The sequence below is a fragment of the Stegostoma tigrinum genome, chromosome 13 (assembly GCF_030684315.1).
Source record: "Stegostoma tigrinum isolate sSteTig4 chromosome 13, sSteTig4.hap1, whole genome shotgun sequence".
Taxonomy (NCBI): domain Eukaryota; kingdom Metazoa; phylum Chordata; class Chondrichthyes; order Orectolobiformes; family Stegostomatidae; genus Stegostoma; species Stegostoma tigrinum.
The window spans coordinates 49,075,789-49,082,372 of NC_081366.1; positions in this window are offsets into that span (position 1 = coordinate 49,075,789).

The window sequence follows — 6,584 nt, forward strand, 5'->3', positions numbered from 1 at the left end:
AGTAAGTGTAACCATCTTTCCCCTGCTACTTCACACTCAGCTTCTGTCTGTGATTCTGCCCACCATCCACTGAGGATCTTGCTCTATCATTTTAACTGCTACATGCAACATCACTTTCACCCTGCTCCAAATCCCCAAAATACCCACACTACTCACCCACCATGGCCTTTGCATTGCCTATTCAGTCACTCAGGCTACCTCGCCAGCTTGCACTTACCAGCACCCAGCACAAACAGCTGCATGACCTACTTTCAACTTAATACTTCCCTTCTTCTCATTCCAAGAGAAAACAGTCCAGTCAATAAGACAGAAAGAGCCAAGATGGGTGATGGGGTGCTCAACATTTGGCTCCTTACTCATTAATGATAAAGGACCACCCCAAGCAGCTGTCTGACTGTGTCTAGCTTCTGTAAGTGTATCAGAAGCCGCCTTGACTTGCTGTGTAGGGACCCCCTGGTGGAAAGGGATCTCCCTTGGCTTGACTGAGGACTGCTGACAACCATGACAAGCTTCCTGATTTTTGCCTGTGCTAAACAGCAAGCCAAGACAAAAGTACAATGAATCTGATAGCTTTGACAAAAAGGCAAAGCAAGATAGGGATGTTGTGTGCATAGTCTCAAAGTTACTGAGCAGTAAGGGAGCTAACCAAAGGCCTGATCTAGATCATGAGGTAGGTGCCAGTCTCTGGGCATAGTGTCCTTGCAGCTACCTTGCAATGATAGTTGCTGCTGTGTCTTGAGGTGCAGTATTATGGTTTGAGTGGATTGATGTTGAGTTATGTTGCTGCAGAAAGGTTGGCAATTTCCTGCTGCCAAGATCCATGGTCATGGAGTGTGTGCAGCTACTGCCCATGGAGCGTGGTCCGAGATGCTGGTGGTGGGTATCTAGTATGGAGGGCAAGAGGTGGAAGCAGTGAGCTGTAGTCACCAGATGCCTGCTTAGATTTTTATGTTGGGAATTCTCAGCATCTAGTTTCCTCCTGGAAAGAATGCTGAATATTAACAAGGCAAGATCTGCAGGTAATCTATATCATCTATATCAACAGAGCTGAGGTTGAGAGTGTTGACAGTGTTAAATTCCTAGGAGTGATGATAACCGACAACCTGTCCTGGACTTCCCACATAGATGCAACAGTCAAGAAGGCACAACAATGTCCCTTCTTCCTCAGGCAACTTACCAAATTCGGCATGTCCATAAGGACCCTCACCAACTTTTACAGATGCACCACAGAAAGCATACTGTCTGGATGTGCAACAGCCTGGCATGGCAACTGTTCTGTCCATGACCATAAGAAACCACAGAAAGTGGTGTGTACAACGAAAACCATCACAGAAGCCAACTTCCCACCCATGGATAACAAAGTGTGGAGCTGGATGAACACAGCAGGCCCAGCAGCATCTCAGGAGCACAAAAGCTGACGTTTCGGGCAGAGACCCTTCATCAGAGAGGGGGATGGGGAGAGGGTTCTGGAATCAATAGGGAGAGAGGGGGAGGCGGACTGAAGATGGAGAGAAAAGAAGATAGGTGGAGAGGAGAGTGTCGGTAGGGAGGTAGGGAGAGGATAGGTCAGTCCAGGGAAGACGGACAGGGCAAGGAGGTGGGATGAGGTTAGTAGGTAGGAAATGGAGGTGCGGCTTGGGGTGGGAGGAAGGGATGGGTGAGAGGAAGAACAGGTTGGGGGGGGCGGGGATGAGCTGGGCTGGTTGTGTGATGCAGTGGGGGGAGGGGACAAACTGGGCTGGTTTTGGGATGCGGTGGGGGTAGGGGAGATTTTGAAGTTCGTGAAGTCCACATTGATACCATTGGGCTGCAGGGTTCCCAAGCAGAATATGAGTTGCTGTTCCTGCAACCTTCAGGTGGCATCGTTGTGGCACTGCAGGAGGCCCATGATGGACATGTCATCTAAGGAATGGGAGGGGGAGTTAAAATAGTTTGTGACTGGGAGGCGCAGTTGTTTATTGTGAACCGAGCAGATGTGTTCTGCAAAGCGGTCCCCAAGCCTCCGCTTGGTTTCTCCAGTGTAGAGGAAGCCACACCAGGTACAGTGGATACAGTATACTACATTGGCAGATGTGCAGGTGAACATCTGCTTAATTTGGAAAGTCATCTTGGGGCCTGGGATGGGGGTGAGGGAGGAGGTGTGGGGGCAAGTGTAGTACTTCCTGCGGTTGCAGGGGAAGGCGTCAGGTGTGGTGGGGTTAGAGGGGAGTGTGGAGCAGACAAGGGAGTCACGGAGAGAGTGGTCTCTCCAGAAGGCAGACAAGGGTGGGGATGGAAAAATGTCTTGGGTGGTGGGGTCGGATTGTTGATGGCGGAAGTGTCGGAGGATGATACATTATATCCGGAAGTTGGTGGGGTGGTATATGTGGACGAGGGGGATCCTCTTGGGGTGGTTGTGGCAGGGGCAGGGTGTGAGGGGTGTGTTGCGGGAAATGCCGGAGAGGCGGTCAAGCGCGTTCTCGACCACTGCAGGGGGGAAAGTTGCGGTCCTTGAAGAACGTGGACATCTGGGATGTGCGGGAGAGGAATGCCTCATCCTGGGGGCAGATGCGGTGGAGGCGGAGGAATTGGGAATAGGGGATGGAATTTTTGCAGGAGGGTGGGTAGGAGAAAGTGTATTCTAGGTTGCTGTGGGAGTCGGTGGGCTTGAAATGGACATCAGTTTATAGCTGTTTACCTGAGATAGAGACTGAGAGGTCCAGGAAGGTGAGGGATGTGTTGGAGATGGCCCAGGTGAACTTGAGGTTGGGGTAGAAGGTGTTGGTGAGCCATGGACTCCATTTACATGTCTGGTTGCCGTGAAAAGGCTACCAACATCATCAAAAATCCATCCCACCCCGGTAAAGCTCTCCTGCAACCTCTTCCATCAGGCAGAAGACACAGAAGCTTGAACACACATACTAGCAGGTTCAAAAACAGATTCTTCCCTGCCATTATTAGACTGGTGAAGGGGCTATCCAACTTCAAACGATGCTGATCTTGTTAATATTGATCTTGCCTAGTCCATGTCCAGTGTAGCGCAACCTGCATGCCTTAAATTATCCAAGTTTACTTTGATCTGCCTTTGCTGCTCACAAACAAACCTTTTCACTGTACTGAGGTACACATGACAATAAATCAAATCAATCGATCAAACAATCAGTCAATCAGGTAATAAAGTTGACAACAAGCAATAATCGTCATTAATAAGCGTGTCACTGCTCACAAGCAAGAATGTTATTTCAGAATTCTGCAGGAAAATGCAACTAGTTATTCCTGATATCAAGAAAGGCCTCATTGGACTTCTTACACAATTTTCCCAGATTTCTGGCCATACAGGACCTACAGTAATCAGACCCTTGTAAGAGTCCAACCTGTGTTCCTGAGGACCCCACTTACAGATGAGGAATCTGACTGTCTAATAGACAGTCCTTTGAATCCTAATTCTAAACTTCCTGCTATCCAGGGAATCAACTATATTTCGAATGATTGATCTGCCTTGCTGTTGTGACAAAATGAAATATATACTACTTTAAATAAATAAGCTGATCTTCTCAGAGTGACAAGGAAATACATTCACCTGACATAATAAGAAGAGTGAGTTACAGTGCTTTTCCTATACACTCAATTCTGAACCATAAAAACCCACATATTTCATTTGGCTCATGATTCATTGTGAAACTGAAAGTCTCTTGGAGCAAAACGACCTTGAATTGAAGGCTTGTCGTCAAAATGAACAACTACACTGGTTGCAGGAACAGCAACTCATATTCCGCCTGGGAACCCTGCAGCCATATGGTATCAATGTGGACTTCACCAGTTTCAAAATCTCCCCTTCCCCCACCGCATCCCTAAACCAGCCCAGTTCTTCCCCTCCCTCCACTGCACCACACAACCAGCCCAGCTCTTCTCCTCCACCCACTGCATCCCAAAACCAGTCCAACCAGTCTCTGCCTCCCTAACCTGTTCTTCCTCTCACCCATCCCTTCCTCCCACCCCAAGCCGCACCCCCATCTACCTACTAACCTCATCCCACCTCCTTGACCTGTCCGTCTTCCCTGGACTGACCTATCCCCTCCCTGCCTCCCCACCTATACTCTCTCCACCTATCTTCTTTTCTCTCCATCTTCGGTCCGCCTCCCCCTCTCTCCCTATTTATTCCAGAACCCTCACCCCATCCCCCTCTCTGATGAAGGGTCTTGGCCCAAAACGTCAGCTTTTGTGCTCCTGAGATGCTGCTGGGCCTGCTGTGTTCATCCAGCCTCACATTTTATTATCTTAACTACTCTGACTGACTAGTTTACAATTTTCTCACACCAAAAATGCTGCATTCATGCTATTCTTGAATTGATTTACTGTATTCAACATCTGCCCCGTAACTTTCGGCAACTTGTTAAAAAAAGGTCTACTCAATGAAAAAGGTGTATATTGCAATCAAAGTATAAACCATGCCTTAACTTTATTAATTTAAATCTATCAAATGTTTAATGCAGTACAAGATAAAGGTATACTTTTAGAGATGGTGGTGATACAAAATTAACATAAACAACGAGAGACAGCTCAAGCTCAGAAGAGCGAACGTGCACAAGCAATTTTGATTTAACTACTTTGCACAATATTTCAAATGGACTTTTCAGGTAGGAATTGGAAGAAGATAGCACTAAAATAGTTTGAGGCAAGTTAGATAACTATTTTCTGCTTCACCATTCTGCAAAGAATCCAAGATAGTGCCAAGCTAACACCACTTAAAACAAAGATAGTAGGAACTGCCGATGCTGGAGAATCTGAGATAACACGGTGTGAAGCTGAATGAACACAGCAGGCCAAGTAGCATCAGAGGAGCAGGAAAACTTGACGTTTCAGGTCGGGACCCTTCTTCAGAACGACTTAAAGCAAGCCTAGTCTCTTAAAAACAAGGTTTAGTCTGACCACAGTAGGTACTGGAACTGTTTGTGGAAGAGTGTCTGTGTCATAAAAAGCATGCATTATGCGGAATATTTCTTCTTGGTCGCTGATGCTACTTTGGGTGATATACTGGAGGAAGTGGAAAATTGGAGATATACAGTCTATCCACAGGGACAGGCATACTCCAGACAAACACTTAGAGGCAGTGGAACTAAAGAACCTTGCAATTTAATTCCAGAAGCATTTTACGACTGTATATTGCTGCAAAAGATGCTCCGTAAAAGTGGTCCCACAGATACGAACAAGCTAATTGAATGTATTTTCAAAAGTCATTTCCCAAAAATAGCATCACTACCCCCATACACTGCTCAAAGTATCACATCACCAATCACCCGCCAAGAAATCCCAACAATCATGTTTATTCCCAACATTTACATACTTTATCTGACCTCAACCATTTAGCACCCATATATGAAACTTCACATACTAAAAGCCATTCCTCTAAGATAGCTAAATATTCCAAATTCATTCCTCCTCACTCACTACCAAATTCCCTTTTATCTTGTAAGAACAAGGAGGATCCTAACCATTGATGAAAGCAACTAAGTGGAGAGGGACTAGTGAGTTTGCACATCCTCATTCCCATAGAGGAGATGGCAATCACCATCATTGGAGCAGCCATTACTAAGGCTGTGACTAGTATCAGAGTTGAAATCGTTGAAGATGATGGTCGGTTCCCAGTTAATCTTTCTCTCACATCCCAATTTTCCTTCATCCAAGATCTCATCTGATTAGCAAACTGCATTTGGTGTAAGCGTGGATCTTTATCCTTCTACCTTAACTCTACCTTCGAGTCTTCCTTCATTCAGATACCTAAGAGCTGGCACATGATGGTGGAAGAATATGACTGGAAAAGCAAGAATACACAAGTGACAGATACTGACACTACATTATTTGAATGATACAGTTATGATTTATACATGGTGAGGCATCTTGTACAAGTGGTTTGCAAACAAACTAGTGAACAAGGACAGTCCAAATACCAGCTCAATAGAAGACAAGCTCACTCAGGGGTTGCGAGGCAAAGAATTCAGATGAGCACATCAATAGGAATGGCCCAGATGGGTATGCACAATGAAATTTTGGTCCATTGGGCTCATTTACTCAAAAATCCTGTCTGTAATGTCAAGGAAATGCCCAGAGCGTGGTGCAATTGCTTGAAGCCTATTTTCTTAAGCATGCAAGTGCTGGCTAATTCTATCAATATGCTTGTGGAACCAACCTGATGCAATGTTTAATGGCTGATGTCTCACCTTGCACTGCAGCACCAGCAAGAGTCAACCGATATTTAAGTGGTGCTGTAGAATTTGAATGTAGAGTCTCACAAGCTCAGACTGCCGCTATCAGAACTTCCTGATATGCCTGACTAAAGGGACTGGCAGAATGATGCCCATATCTAGGGATCTCTCCCAGGTATTGGCCTGGGTTAGTCGTAGTGACTCAGCAGAACATCTACCTGCTGACCTCTCACAGAGTAATATTCTTCTTAGCACTCCACCAGACTTGGCTGCTGCCTGTCAGTCAGCCAGGTCAGACTTCTGCTGTCCATGCTGTAACTTGAAGCAAGGAATTTCTGGGCCAGAACTGCTCAAGGTTATTTTGCAAGATCATTGGCAGTCTTCCCTGGTGAAAGTCAGCTA